The sequence below is a fragment of the Apium graveolens genome, chromosome 3, assembly GCF_009905375.1.
Source record: "Apium graveolens cultivar Ventura chromosome 3, ASM990537v1, whole genome shotgun sequence".
Classification (NCBI taxonomy): domain Eukaryota; kingdom Viridiplantae; phylum Streptophyta; class Magnoliopsida; order Apiales; family Apiaceae; genus Apium; species Apium graveolens.
The window spans coordinates 62,291,889-62,309,449 of NC_133649.1; positions in this window are offsets into that span (position 1 = coordinate 62,291,889).

Below are 17,561 nucleotides of genomic sequence, written 5' to 3' on the forward strand. Positions count from 1 at the left end.
TCATTTTGAAGACTCAAAAATATTTTAAAGAATGTTTAGAGTAATGATGATTTAATAAAAGATATCAGTCCCGATATATTAGAAAATATCTGAATATTATTATTTAAATAATATTCCCATAAATGATAATCTTTATAAAATAATTGAAGTAGAAGTTTCAAAACTCATACTTGAAACGAATAATAAATAACAAAAGATATACTTATACGAAAGTACGATCCTTATTTGAATAATCGAAAATAAGTTTGATTATTATTCAGAACCATCGAATATACCTTATTCGATTAAGAGTTATAGAAAACTATAGTAATAAATAAATATATATATACATATATTATACTCGGGAACATCGACTCCCGGTTTAGAAAAATGTTCACCTTTGGGTCCCCTATACTAAGTGTATACGCAACTACTGCTTATCTCTAGCATAGGTATTATGCAGTTTATAAGCATTTGAATTGATAATAAATATCAAGATTTCACAACATACATATATATACCATATCAACATGCTCCAATATATCGCAAGTTTTATTAATAACAGTCATGCACTTATCTCAGGATAATGCATCAATATATTTACATCAAAACAATAGTATAACGGGTAGAAAACTTGCCTGAGTGTTCCGGGGTAGACTTAAGCTTAGAGTGGGTCCGGTAACCTATGAACAACAACATAAGCCGGAATTAGACCACGGTCGCTTAAGAAACTAGTAAAAACTCACTCATACCCTAACGGTCGCTTATACGCTTAACGATTTGCGTTAATCGCTTGCGTACCCTCGGCTCCACTAATTTTAATAAATTAACCGTTACAAATTTTAAGGCGACTCTTTCGCGAGTACTTTACCAACTTCCTAATCCACCTTACATAATTGTTTCGTATTTCTATTAATCATTTAAGGGTCTCAATTATGGTCTCAAAGTTACTCGAGGTTTCGAGGTTCGCTCGCGAAACATCATTACTTAAAATGGTCATTTCTCATCGCTCGTAACTCGGATTTAGGCGAACGACATATCAAAACGAAGCTCGTAACATGAACTATCTAAACATGGCAAAAGTCAGAAGCTTAAAGTGTGTTCACGAGTCCTAAAGTTTCATGCAAAACAGTCTAAGGAAAACGAGCATTACGACGGCTATGTTTACGAGATTCCCAAAATAATTACCACTCTAAATCCTCATCAATTCACTCACAACCACCAACACAACAATATTCAACCATCATAATAAAAACTCAGTCCCCAAATCCAAGTTTTACCAATTTATCCAACCAATCAAAGACCCAATATTCAAAACCAATACAAATCCACCAAAACTACTTATAATCAAAGATCAAGCCTTAATACTAACAATGCTTCAATAAAACTTAATGTAATCATAAAATCAAAGCTAGGGTTTGAAGTTTATACCTTCCTTAGATCCTTAAATCACTTACAATAGATTTTAATCCTTAATAGATCCTTGATCTATGTTTATCATGTTCAAACTTGCAAAGGAGTTCAAGAAATGAGTTAGAACTTTTGGAGTTGCAATTAGTCCTATTTAATGAACTGTAAATATGAGGGTCTTACCATGATTATTTGGACAATACTTTTGAACAAGAGTTGTAGGAAATCTCAATACCTTTCCAACGAGATATAGAACACAATATTTGAGTGAGTATTGAAGGAGATATGGCAGTTTGAAGTTGCTGGTATTATTTTGGCCGAGAGCAAGAAACTTGGAAATGGGGGGAGAGAAATGAAATGTTGCTTGGTTGATTTTTATTGAATGAAATGAAATGCTTGGTTGAAAATTAACCTTTCAAAATATCTTTGCTTTTGCTTTAATAAAGTGATGATCTCACCTTGATTATATCATCATAAGGACACTTGTTTAATCCTTATGGTTGGATGATGTCATCCTCCCCTAATTCCTTTGATTATTGCTTAATTACTTGGCTAATGACCGCTTATCTGTTATACGGTTCGCTTAACTTTCGTTTTCGTTCGTCGTTTGAGGGATCATATCCAAGATCTTATTACTTGGGTTCCCCTAAAACCTTTCTCAATATTTTATATTCCTTTTATGATCCTCTTTTATTATCCTTGAATTTAAATCCTTTTAATCATGTTACGTTATACTCAATTCTTTCGGTATCTGATGGATTTTCGGGAAAAATTAAAGTGTCCGGATTCAAATTCTAACGACCTTTACATACACTCATTTACTTTATGGAATACTAATACGATCTTAGAATTTCCATAACAGTACTCCTATATACCGTGGTTCAGTGTTATCAATTGGCTCTCGATCTTCATCGAGATGTATGATCCTCCCACTGGATTTTCTTAGAAAGTAGTTCTCCCTCAAGAAATACAGCGGCCCGAGCAACAAACACTTTGTTCCCGGAAGGATTATAAGAACTATACCCTAATCTCACCTGGGTATCCCATAAAATATCATCTATCTAATTTTGGTCGAAGCTTGCTAGAGGCTAAACTGTTTTACAAACACTTCACGTCCCCAACTTTTCATAAATGACATTCTTTGAAATTTATCACTCTATATCTCATACGGAGTATTTTGAACCGCTTTAGTCAGAACTTGGTTAAGTGTATATGCAGCCGTTTCTAGAGCATAACCCTAGAAACTGAATGGAAGATCCGCTTGACTCATCATCGATCGCACTATGTCCAACAAGGTACGATTTCTCCTCTCAAAATCTCTATTCCATTGAGGTGTTCTAGAAGGAGTAAGTTAGGATACACTATCACACTCCTTCAAGAAACTCTTGAAATTGAGGTTTAAGTATTCTCCTCCACGAACTGATCATAAAACTTTATACTTTTCCCTTGTTTGCTTTTCTACTTCGGCATTATATTTTTGAACATTTCAAAAGAATCGGATTTGTTCTTTATAAGAACCACATATCCATATCTACTAAAATTATCAGTAAATGTTATAAAGTAGTATAAGCCGCCCCTTGCCATCATACGCATTCGACCACATACATCATTATGTATAAGTCATAATTGTTCGGTGTCTCTTTCACCTGATCAGGTAAAAGAAGCTTTAGTCATTTTTCCAATGAGACAAAGTTCGCATCTTCCGTATGATTCAAAATCAAAATTATCCAAGTATCCATCTATATGTAACTCAGAAATGCGTTTCTCATTAATATGGCTTAACGACAATGGTAGAGGTAATGTTTAATTTGAGTCATCTTAGAACATATAAATTGTTAACTAATTGTGCAACATTATAAGCCTTATCATTAAAATAGAATAAACAACTATTGTTTATTTAATTAAAATGAAAACCTTTCTTGTCCTGACAAGAAATTGATTTAATGTATCCCCTAAAGGCAGGCACGTAATAACAATTTATCAAGTTCTCAATCTCGCCTATATGGGAAAAATTAGATATCGAGTCCTTCAACTAGAGCAACAACTTTTGCTCCAATTCTAACCCGATACCTGAAGCTTGACCATTGCTAGTCTTATTCTTTAGATCTTCCAAACAAGCTCGATAATTTAACTTCCAATCATCCAGTTATTTCCACAGAAATGACAATCATCTCCGTTAGCAACACCACTATCAGGCTTCAAAGGCCCTTGGGGATTGGACTTTGGGTTAGCACCGAATAAGATCAAATCTTCACTTTGCCTGTCCACTTTCCTTTCCCATTTGCATTCCATGTGTGCATCATTAATCTAGACATAATTCATGCCTTTACCATGTTATTTTTAGCAGTTCTAAACATGCTTAACAACTCAGTGAGTGTTCTATTTATCTCATTTCTTTTGTTCTTAACAAACTAAGAATAGAAGTAGTTCAAAGATTGTTTGATCAAATCAAGTTAAGTCTCTAGACTATTCTTGAAACCCAAAATATCAAGGTATATATACCTGTCATCTTTAGAATATGTGGTCCAACCAGATATCATTCTCCCATTAACGCAAAAGTATGGTGCCATATTATTGTTAAATCTTTTTGACAAGCCTATCCTTCAAACATCTTTTGAAGGTGCTCAATCATATCATAAGCATCATTATGCTCTTGTTGCTTCTAAAGCTCAGCACTTATAATTATAAGCATGAGACATGAAACATCAGTTGCATAATCAATTTGCTTCTAGTAAGCATTTTGTTCAGCACAAGTTTCATTCTCAGCTAGAAGAAATAAGGGAGGGGTTTGAGTGAAATCCTTGAACCTAAGGACCATCCTCAAGTTCCCATGTCAATTGAGGAAATTATTTCATGTCAGCTTGTCCTTCTCAAGGACTATTACATAGAGAAGTTATTTGTGTTATTTGTCATTTGATATCTACAATATTAAAGTGCATAAAATGACTTAGTCTATAGATGATCATTAAATTATGGTCAAGTGATTATTCATATATATATACACAATATATATCTCCCACTATTTTTATCAAATCAATAGCCCTAACTATTAATTCGAAAAGAATATCTTCTATATCCTTTCTAGTAAGCCAAAATCCATATTTCACCATGCATTAGGTCAGCTTTGGCTTTTCTCCTAAAACATGATTATTTAGGTAGACAACATTTGTCAATTATATCAACTATATAACTCTTGGATAGCTTGGTGGAACAACATTTGTTCATAGTTATCTAATAAATCTCGCCAAACTCTATGACTCTAAGTTCACAATCCTATTATGGTAACTTAGTTAAGTCAAACCCAATAGTCCAAAAGTATCAATATACTTCAACACATCTCCCACAATAGATGGGAGTACTTCGCTTTGGCGAACCCACTCCTTATCGATCTAGGGTTAAGGTATTAGAAAGTATTATTATTCAGTCCATGGAATAGCAACCGGAACAATCGATATGCTTTGACATATTCTAATCACCAGAATATATCAATATTTGTGAGTAACAATTGGAATATGAACAATAAATTCAAATGAAAAGGAGAAAACAAGAATTGAAATGAAATATGAATAAGAGAATCAAAAGAGTGCAAGTGTGATAAGAATCTGAAGAAATATCACTATTCTGAAAGTAGAATAGGGGAAAAACTTGTCTTATGCGCGACTCACTGCAATTAAGTCACCTTCGTCTATCACCGACTCAACCTGCCTTGCTGGCTTAGCTTACGTTCGATTTGGAGGTTGGAATCACGTTGAAATCTCCGATTGAAATCAAGAACACAAGAACCCTAATTCTGCAATTTGGGGATTTTTCTGAATTTTTATGATTAATTCGTAATTAATTAATAAAAATTAGACTATTTATACTATGAGAAATAATACCCCTAAATAAAATTAAGGGGCTAATTACACTCCTAATAAAAATATTTGGCACCAATTTTTATAATTTTTGAGTATTAAAATTTAATTTATAAATATTTTATATATGCAATATATATGCCAAAATTTCCCAAAAATTGTGAATAATACAAAAATACAAAGAAATGGTATAAATAAAAGTCCTATAATTTTATAAAATTATAAAATTTTTGTGGGGTTTTTAATACCCAATGGGGCCTAGAAAAGTCATTTTTCGCAAAACGAGAAAATTTATAAAATACCTAGATGTTCAGAATAATGCAATATTAAAAGCCGTTTGATGAAAAATAAGGCCCATTATTCTATTTGAAATAGCTGCTTTAAAATAATGGTTCGGGTCGTAAAATGGTTGAAATGAAAGTTATGAATGCAAAATAAAACATCTGAAAAATATCTTAAAAATACCGGAACAACATAGAATACACATAACACATAGCAATTAGGGTTTCACAGTTAATTACACATAAATGACACATTAATGCACATAATTTATTATAAATATGATATAATACAGACGTAATTAAGTAATTAATCAATAATTAAGGATTAAAATTAATCGAATATTATGATTAAAGATTCGATAATTAGTTAAATAAAATGAGTAACTTGTATCTATACGAGTAATTGAATGATGAGTTAGATTATTATTATTATTCGAGCGATAGTTAGTTATTCGAAGAATGTCATAATGATTATTCGTATCGAATAATTAAATACAGATAATCAATTAATCGTATAAGTTGTAATAATAACCGTAATAATTCAATAATTATACGAAGAATGTGAGTAACTCGTATGTATACGAGTAGTTGATCATTGAGTTAGATTATGGTTCGAATAATAATTATTTATCCGATAAATAGCGTAACAGTTAGTTGTATCGATTACTTATTTATAAATAATCGATCTAATCTAGTAAGTGATGACAATTTGTAAATAATTGTAATAAATTGTAATTAATCCAAATAATTAGGGATTTATAATTTTAAAATACAATAATTATTAAATAATTATTTAAAATATAATTAAGGATTATTTAATTATAATAAATTATTCATAATGAATTATTAATTAATTAAATCTTGTTTAATTCATAATAATTAAACCGTTAGTCCGATTTGAGTGAAACGAAAGCCCTTTGACTCTGAAAAATGGGATAATCTCATTAAAAACAATATTAAGACCTAAATTCTTCCAGAACATAGTTGACTTTGTTACTTGTTTGATTATCAGTCGAATTGCGTACCGAGACAAGTCCGAAAAATTCCGAAAAATAGGAAACGAGTCAGATAATGATCCGTTGAGCGATCAGCGATTCGATTTTGATTCTAATAACTATTTTAACTATAAAAATGATTATGTGCTTATGTGTATTATGTGGTTAATCGAGTCTTACTTCCTAATATGTATTATACGATTCAGTCATAAGCGCATGGGTAGGTAATAGGAACGATGTAAAGTCGATTCAAGACGCAATTGAAGTACGAAATACCTAAACCAGTCTATTTTTCTAACAGAAGCTAAGCCAGCAAGGCAGGTTGAGTCGGTGATAGACGAAGGTGACTTAATTGCAGTGAGTCGCGCAAAAGGCAAGTTTTTCCCCTATTCTACTTTCAGAATAGTGATATTTCTTCAGATTCTTATCACACTTTCACTCTTTTGATTCTCTTATTCATATTTCATTTCGATTCTTGTTTTCTCCTTTTTATTTGAATTCATTGTTCATATTCCAGTTGTTACTCACAAATATTGATATATTCTGGTGATTAGAATATGTTAAAGCATACCGATTGTTCCGGTTGCTATTCCATGGACTGGATAATAATACTTTGGGGGTTAAGTTTACTTAATCCTAAGGACCGGGATATAACCGGATCCTTGAGATGGGCCGTAGTGCCTGGGTGCCCGACGGGATCTATATAGTGGGATATAGATCTGCACTGTATCCTGGCTGATTAGCAGGGTATAGATGCGAACTTGTGTCCAGTTTAGTTTAATTGTAACTCGCCAGCAATGGCCTTCTTTCTACTCTCGCGGGGTTATATCTTTGCAGATATACCCAGGTTACCATTTCACTTAAACTGCTTAAACACTGTTTGTTTTTTATGGACTTGTTGAGCAATTTGTGGCTCACCCCTTTTTGTTGTTATTCACCTTATTGTTTTCAGTTAAGAAGGAATATGAAACCCATTAGGACTCGAGTGGTAAAGAAGCGTGTCAAGCCTCGGGATCCTCTCATACCCAAGGTGTTGATCCCAATCCAAGAAGAAAGTTTTGAGTTGCCCGAACAGGTGGTGTGTAGATAGTTAGTGTGTGTGTTTGAATAAAAGATGAAATTAGTTTAAAACTAGTTAGACAATGGTTTGTAATAAAGAGAGTTTGTAAGATTTTGAATTTGGTTTGTAATAAAGTAGTTAGTATTTCTTGTTTTCATACTTCAACCTAAAAAGATCCTGGTTAGTATTAAAGGGGTTTAGATTCATTTCTTTATTATTTGTTAATCAGATTGTACAGGTTTGGTAATTAGCTAGTAACACCCAGACTTATACCCCGGGTCTTGAGGGTGTTACATTCAGAAAAATCCCCAAATTGCAGAATTAGGGTTCCTGTGTTCTTGATTTCAATCAGAGATTTCAACGTGATTCCGACCTCCAAATCAAACGTAAGCTAAGCCAGCAAGGCATGTTGAGTTGGTGATAGATGAAGGTGACTTAATTGCAGTGAGTCACGCAGAAGGCAAGTTTTTCCCCTATTCTACTTTTGGAATATTGATATTTCTTCAGATTCTTATCACACTTGCACTCTTTCGATTCTCTTATTCATATTTCATTTCGATTCTTGTTTTCTCCTTTTCATTTGAATTCATTGTTCATATTCCAATTGTTACTCACAAATATTAATATATTCTGGTGATTAGAATATGTCAAAGTATACCGATTGTTCCGGTTGCTATTCCATGGACTGAATAATAATACTTTGGGGGTTAAGTTTACTTAATCCTAATGATCGGGACATAACCGAATCCTTGAGATGGGCCGTAGTGCCTGGGTGCCCGACGAGATCTATATAGTGGGATATAGATCTGCACTGTATCCTGGCTGATCAGCAGGGTATAGATGCGAACTTGTGTCCAGTTTAGTTCAATTGTAACTCGCCAGCAATGGCTTCTTTCTACTCTCACGGGGTTATATCTTTGCAGATATACCCAGGTTACCATTTCACTTAAATTGCTTAAACACTGTTTATATTTTATGGACTTGTTGAGCAATTTTTGGCTCACCCCTTTTTGTTGTTATTCACCTTATTGTTTTTAGTTAAGAAGGAATATGAAATCCATTAGGACTCGAGTGGTAAAGAAGCGGGTCAAGCCTCGGGATCCTCTCATACCCAAGGTGTTGATCTCAATCCAAGAAGAAAGTTTTGAGTTGCCCGAACATGTGGTGTGTAGATAGTTAATGTCTGTGTTTGAATAAAAGATGAAATTAGTTTAAAACTAGTTAGACAATGGTTTGTAATAAAGAGAGTTTGTAAGATTTTGAATTTGGTTTGTAATAAAGTAGTTAGTATTTCTTGTTTTCATACTTCAACCTAAAAAGATCCTGGTTAGTATTAAAGGGGTTTAGATTCATTTCTTTATTATTTGTTAATCAGATTGTACAGGTTTGGTAATTAGCTAGTAACCCCCAGACTTATACCCCAGGTCTTGAGGGTGTTACATTCAGAAAAATCCCCAAATTGCAGAATTAGGGTTCCTGTGTTCTTGATTTCAATCGGAGATTTCAACATGATTCCGACCTCCAAATCGAACGTGTAAGTAGTCGTTGCAAAGCTCTTGATCTCTGCTTTCTATTGGTATAATCAATATCATGTTTCAGTGTGTGATTCTCAATTCAATTTTTTTAGGGTTTAAATGCGAATTAGGCATTTTTGATTCTTGAATCGTTTGTTTTTTTTGATGATTCCAATAGTTTTATAACAAGTTAAGGAGTGATTTTGAGTATTTAATTGATCGGTATAACCCCAGGAGGGTATGGTTCGAGTTCGTGGGTTTTAGCAAAATTTTAGATTCGTTTTTAATAATTTTGGTGATGTTTTGATTGTTGTTGATGGCTGGGTTTGATTGTAGAATTTAACAGCTTTATTTTTGTATATTAAACGTCGAGTTTGGTTAACATTTTCGATGGGGGAAGTTTTTCGACGAGGCTCGCTGGAGTAGCTTCGGGAATTCGCCGGAGTAGGTGAGGGAAAGGTCGACGGTGGCAAAGAACGGGATGGCTGGGCTGGAGGAGCAGATTGGAACGTGTTGGCATCAAGAGTGGGATTGAAATCACGGGTTTTGGCTGTGTTTTCGCTCACCGGAAACAGACCGCCGGTGCCGGATTCTAGGCAACCGGACGGCTGTTCTTGGCGACCCATAGTCGACCCGGTTTCGACCCGGTGTACGACCCGGGTTTGATCTTCAATACCCGAATTCAATAACCTGATTTATGTTTCTGGATTTTTAATTATTTAATTATATTTTATAAAATCTAAAATCAGATTTTAGTAATTTTAAAAATCAATTAAAAATCAGTTTTAAAATCTGATAATTATTATAAATAATAATCTCTAAATTATTTTTTTATTTTAGAAAAATCGAAAATATTTATTTATTCATTTATTTAATTATTTATCTAATTAATTAGTTATTTATTTATTATTTAATAATTAAGTAATTAATTAAGGATTAAGGATTAAAATTAATCGAATATTATGATTAAAGATTCGATAATTAGTTAAATAAAACGAGTAACTTGTATCTATACGAGTAATTGAACGATGAGTTAGATTATTATTATTATTCGAGCGATAGTTAGTTATTTGAAGAATGTCATAATAACTATTCGTATCGAATAATTAAATACAGATAATCAATTAATCGTATAAGTTGTAATAATAACCGTAATAATTCAATAATTATACGAAGAATGCGAGTAACTCGTATGTATATGAGTAGTTGATCGTTGAGTTATATTATGGTTCGAATAATAATTATTTATCCGATAAATAGCGTAACAGTTACTTGTATCGATTACTTATTTGTAAATAATCGATCTAATTGAGTAAGTGATGACAATTTGTAAATAATTGTAATAAATTATAATTAATCCTAATAATTAGGGATTTATTATTTTAACATACAATAATTATTAAATAATTATTTAAAAATATAATTAAGGATTATTTAATTTTAATTATTTATTTATAATTAATTATTAATTAATTAAATCTTATTTAATTTATAATAATTAAACCGTTAGTCCGGTTTCAGTGAAACGAAAGCCCTTTGACTCAGAAAAATGAGATAATCTCATTAAAAACAATATTAAGACTTAAATTCTTCCAGAACTTAGTTGACTTTGTTACTTGTTTGATTATCAGTCGAATTGCGTGCCAAGACGAGTCCGAAAAATTCCGAAAAAAGGAAACGAGTAAGATATTGATTAGTTGAGCGATCAGCGAGTCGATCTTGATTCTAAAAAAAATTATTTTAACTATAAAAATGATTATGTGCCTATGTGCTTATGTGTATTATGTGGTTAATCGAGTCTTACTTGCTAATATGTATTGTACGAGTCAGTCATAAGCGCATGGGTAGGTAATATGAACGATGTCAAGTCGATTCAAGACGCAATTGAAGTACGAAATAACTAAACCAGTCTATTTTTCTAAGAGAAGCTAAGCCAGCAAGGCAGGTTGAGTCAGTGATAGACGAAGGTGACTTAATTGCAGTGAGTTGCGCAGAAGGCAAGTTTTTCCCCAATTCTACTTTCAGAATAGTGATATTTCTTCAGATTCTTATCACACTTGCACTCTTTTGATTCTCTTATTCATATTTCATTTCAATTCTTGTTTTCTCCTTTTCATTTGAATTCATTGTTCATATTCCAGTTGTTACTCACAAATATTGATATATTCTGGTGATTAGAATATGTCAAAGCATACCGATTGTTCCGGTTGCTATTCCATGGACTGGATAATAATACTTTGGGGGTTAAGTTTACTTAATCCTAAGGACCAGGACATAACCGGATCCTTGAGATGGGGCCGTAGTGCCTGGTGCCCGACGGGATCTATATTGTGGGATATAGATCTGAACTGTATCCTGGATGATCAACAGGGTATATATGCGAACTTGTGTCCAATTTAGTTCAATTGTAACTCTCCAGCAATGGCCTTCTTTCTACTCTCGCGGGGTTATATCTTTGCAGCTATACCCAGGTTACCATTTCACTTAAACTGCTTAAACACTGTTTATATTTTGTGGACTTGTTGAGCAATTTTTGGCTCACCCCTTTTTGTTGTTATTCACCTTATTGTTTTCAGTTAAGAAGGAATATGAAACCCATCAGGACTCGAGTGGTAAAGAAGCGGGTCAAGCCTCAGGATCCTCTCATACCCAAGGTGTTGATCCTAATCCAAGAAGAAAGCTTTGAGTTTCCCGAACAAGTGGAGTGTAGATAGTTAGTTTGTGTGTTTGAATAAAAGATAAAATTAGTTTAAAACAGGTTAGACAATGGTTTGTTATAAAGAGAGTTTGTAAGATTTTGAATTTGGTTTGTAATAAAGTAGTTAGGGGTTCTTGTTTTCACACTTTAACCTAAAAAGATCTTGGTTAGTATTAAAGGGGTTTAGATTCATTTCTTTATTATTTGTTAATCAGATTGTACAGGTTTGGTAATTAGCTAGTAACCCCTAGGCTTATACCCCGGGTCTGGAGGGCATTACATGGCATGGTAGTCATGTTGGGAAAAAAGGAGGTGCAGACATGGGTGCACGCTTAGCAAGTTTGCAATTAAGAGACGGATGATTAACACTTCCATACTTAACACATATTTTTCTAGGAGCATATTTATCAGGTGTGTAATTTTTATGTTCGTTAATTCCTACCTTCCCATTTCTATTATTTTTCCATTTTAATTCTGTTTTAACCTCAATCTTTTCCAATTTGTCATTCAATTGCTTGATAGACAGATGTCCAACATTGACTCTCTTTCTTTTCTCACTTGACTTGATTCTCCTGGAACAAAGTTTTTAGAAACTGATCCATACTTCTCATTAAGTTTGGTTAACTGAGATTTGCTAACTGACTTAGTTTGACTCGACGGATGATCCTTTTTCACATCCGACGGATGATCCTCATCATCCGTCGAATCAACATCTGTCGAGTTGCCATCTTTCATATTGGAATCCAATTTTTCCTTGCTCTTTTTCCAAGCCGCATCACAAAATAATTCTATACCTTGAACTTTAGTAATTTGTGCATGGACATCTCGAGAAGATTTCCATGCTTTAATTACTTCTTGTTCTCGTTCAAGCTGCTTTTTTGAGATTTCTTCTTTCATTAAAGATTCAGTTAATTCATCCTTGGCAGTTTTATATTCAATTCTCAATTTTTCAAAATCAATGAATTGAGAGTCTAGCACATTATTCCTCTCAATTAAAAACAAGTTGTTTTCTTTAATTTTAGCATTTTCCTTAGTGAGGGATTTAAGAGTTACACGCAAATGATACAATTCAGTAGACATATCATTGATAGAATCATTGCACCCAGATTTAGTTAAATATGCTAGGTTAGTGGTGATTACCTAATTGCTAGATGAACTAACTTCTGCTTCATCTGATTTGGCCATTAGGGCTAGGTTAACATAGTTTGTTTCTTCATTTTCATCCAATCCATCAGCTGCCTAATCATTTTCTTGAGTAATGAATGCCCTTTCCTTTTGTTTGAGTAGCTCAAAATATTTATTTTTGTAGTCTACAAACTCAAACCTTTTCCCTTCAGAACTAGGCTTTCTGCACTCATTTTCAAAATGACCACTTAAGCCACATTTGAAATATTTAAATTTTGATTTATCCACCATGGTTCTGTTTGTCTTAAATGTTCCAAATTTCTTCTTGAATTTGAGCTTGGTAAACCTTCTGGATAAGAATTCTAAATTCTCATCTATATTATCCATGTCATCTTGGCTCAACCGTTCTTCATCTTCAGCTACCAGCCCTTTACCCTTGCTTTCACAAACCCTTTGATGCAGATTCCCCGCTTTAACTTTCATCTCTTTTTCCTTTTCTTTCTCACCAACTAGTGCAATGGATCCTCCTTTCTTTCTTCCTTTCTCCATCTTTTCATCTTGCTCTATTTCAAGCTCATAGGTTTTTAGAATTCCATACAGTCTTTCCAAGGTGAATTCCTTGTAATCTTGAGAGTTTCTTAAAGAAACTGTCATGGGCTTCCATTCATTTGGAAGATATCTAAGGAATTTAAGGTTTGAGCCTTTTGTTTGATAGACTCTTCCATGCAACTTGAGAGCATTCAGTAGCTTTTGAAATCTACTAAATATGCAAGTGAGTGACTCACTTTCTTCACAATGAAAATGCTCATATTACTGAATTAAGAGTTTCATTTTATTCTCTCTTACTTGCTCAGTTCCATCATAAATAATTTGAATTGTGTGCCAAACCTCCCTGGTTGTTTTGCAGTTTATAATGTTGTCAAACATATCACCATCAACACCATTAAACAGTATGTTCATGGCCTTTTTATCTTTCCTGACTTGTTCAATGTCCGGATCAGACCATTCATGTCTAGGCTTTGGAACTGATGGTTCATTTCCTGTAGCAGCTCTCATAGGAACATGAGGACCTTTCTCAATGCAGTCCACATAAGCTTCATCTTTAGAAAGAAGATGTAGGTGCATCTTTACCTTCCAGTGGTGATAGTTATCTTTGTCCAAAAATGGAATTTTCACTCCAGCATCCTTTCTGATCATCTTACTGATTGTGGTGATCTTTACACTCTTTGTACTTCAAGAGCTTGCTCTGATACCAATTGTTATTCCCAAACAATGCAACAAGAATTACAGAAGGGGGTTGAATATAATTCTGGTTTCTTTTTCTGATTTTAAAACTGTTTTTACTTAATAATATAACTGTGTAGATTTTTCTATATTGCGGAATGATAAAGATATGAAAATCAAACACAAAGAAATAAAACACAAGGATTTAAAACTTTCTGGTGGATTTAAACTTATCCATCAGAGATATATATATTAAGATGAGAACTCTGTGATGCTTGAATAGCACACAGCTGCTTACAAGTGAACTTGCAGAATTACAAAGAGATGCTTAACAGTTACAACTTTTTCTATCTCTCTGAAAATAATGCTTACTTTCTTAGTTTTGGTTCTACTTGCTACACTTGGTTTATATACTAGCAAATTACATGATAAAATGACAAACAAGTAAAACAAAAATTATTTCTGGTCTAATTTCATGATGCTTCATTACACTATCCAGCATCTTTGAATATCTTCGTAATTGCATGGAAATAGTAATGCTTCTTTATTCTCTAAATCCTGCAATTAGGTTGCCACATTCCATTTGCAAACACCCGACGCATGTGACTGTGTTGTCACTATCAACTGCTCTTTTGAATATGATCATTCGTCGGGACTATGTTGGTCATCTATCGGATTCCTTGTTGATTACTGTCGGGAGCCTTTGTAGATCATCCTCCGGGAGCCTTTCTGCCACTTGACTCTATTTCACTTATACAGAATTACAAGACATCTTATATTTACAATTAGCCAACCTATTCTGCATATCAATCTAGTAGTCAACATGACTTAAAGAATCGTACAACATCTACTCAACTAATACATTGTTGTTTGTATTGGGTTTCGAGCACATAAACACAACGGAAACAGTAATTAAAAACGTAAAAAATCAGAATTTTCGAAACCCACCGCAGGATCCACGTGAAAAACATATATTTAATTTGTAGATCAGATTGTTTACCTTAAGAAGCTTTACCAATTGGTTGACTAATGGAGATCCAAAGCTTGTTCAATTACCACGCATCCCGCTCTCGCGATCTACGCTCTATCGGTATCCACACGAATGCTTGAACTCAAGGATTGAATATATACCAGCACAAACTCATTTCTTCTTGCTCTCTCCATCTTCTCCCTTGGTGGCTAGTGTAATAACCCCCAAAATTTTGAACTTTTGTAACCCTTATGAATAGTGTTTTAGCTGAATGAGAAAACTTTTCATGCCACACTATGTAGGGGTTCTGTTATGGATATTCTGAGATTTTATTAGTACTCTATATGGTATATAAGTGTATGTAAAGATTGTCAGAATCCAATTCCGAACACTTTGATTTTTCCCGGAAATCCACTAGATACGGAAAGAATTGAGTATAAGGTAACAGGATAAAAAGGATTTAAATTAAAGGATTATAAGAGAGGATCATAAAAGGAATATAATATATTAAGAAATGTTAAGGGAACCTAAGTAATAAGATCCCGGGTATGATCCCTCAAACGATAAACGAAAACGAAAGTTAAGCGAACCGTATAACAGATCAGCGGTCATTAGGCAAACAATTAGGAAGTTAATCAAAGGGATTAGAGAGGATGATGTCACCCAACCAATAGTTAATCCGGGTATGACCTCTTGAATTTTATTATACTTTGAACAGTAGTAGTTCAAGTAGATTTCTAAAAATGGTATAAGTATAGTGTAGTAATTGGTAACTTCATCTTCTTTTAAAACTTATATCCAGTAAGTAATTACCTTACACATGATAAAGGATTCTAGTAAGTATCCATTTAGATACTTGTATTATTGTTATCACTATATATTATCTTGCGAGCTGTAAGGCTCACTCTTGCTTTATTTCTTCATCACACAACAACAGTTAGGAAAGATGGCCAGACTCCAGCAGACCCAGCGCAAGCGCGTGGGAAGCGTCCCGCGTCTTCCCATTGATGTTGTAGCTGCTATAGCTGCAGAGGTAGATCTATTGGTAGATCAGGCATTCTACTTTTGAGAATCAATTATGTATAATTATAACTTGTGGCAGATAATGGCAATTAACTGTAAATTTATCAAGTAATCTTTTTAGGTTGTAATAACTTTTAATTGTGGATTCAAGGACTTGTACTTATTTCAATTTCATCTTTGAGACTATAACGGGTTGTGGTGTGTGTTAGTGTGGGGTCACAGCATAAGGTTATTTATTATTAATTAAGTGAAGTGATATTGTGGAAAGAAAGACCGTGACGACCCGGATCCCTGACCCCGGATCTGGGGGTGTTACAGAAATGGTATCAGAGCTATGCGTTATAAACCTCAGAGATGATGCGACGATATAATAACAAACTCACAAAGATAATAAGAACTCTTGCCAAGTTCATGGTCGGACTACTTAAAGTAGTGCTGACAGTTAAAACCCTTACGGGAACCCTTATAAGTATCATGATAGTAACTTAGCTCATTTAATGTGTAGGCGCCTGAGATAGAGGGCCCTGAGATGTTCGAGCGTGAGCATGATGAGGCACTGCTAGATGTTGAGGATCAGGAGGAGCCTTAGATGGAGGAGGATGAGGAGGACCCCTCAGAGGAGTCAGAGACGGAGGTCATTGCTATTTCAGATGAGGAGGACCCCTCAGAGGAGTCAGAGACAGAGGTCATTGCTATTCCAGATGAGGAGGACCCGGATGAGGTCCCAGTAGCTGAGGAGCGTGTCAGACCTATGGTAGTGTATGCTGGTACCCCTTTACCCACACTTCCATTGGTCAGAGCTCCTACCCCTCCACCACTATCTTGGATCCCCTATGATGACAGCTCAGAGACCCATACTTCCGAGCCTAGGCAGACCGAGGAGGCACCCCCAGCGGCTCCGGATTCACCACCTCTTGACCCTGCCCACAGGCAGTCTTCGTTAGCTCATGGCTATGTTCAGGATGTACTGAGGACCCGAGTGGCTGTTGCTGAGGCCCGACTGGATGAGGCCAGGAGGGAGTTGGTTGCGGAGAGGGCGGGTAGGTGTACCCGAGCTTATGAGACTAGGGCTTCTATACCCCGATCCTTGAGGAGGGAGCTTACGGGGATAGAGCTCACGTTCCGAGCGAGACTCAGATCTCTCCAGTGGGACAGGCATGGTAGGATCTCCAAGCGGCAGGCCGACTATATCTTCCGTCGTGCGATGGAAAGAGTATGGGAGCTGACCCGCTCCGGTGTGTGATTCAGGATTGACGATGGAATAGTCTAGTTGTCTAGTTAGCCGAGGCCTTAGTAAGAGCCAATTTTCCGGGATAGTGACTTGTATATAGCATCCCTTTTTCCGACTAGACAGATAGACTCTTGTGTATCACTTTTGGGACAGATGGTTGTAGCACTATTGTACTTTTGACCAGATCAAACTATGTA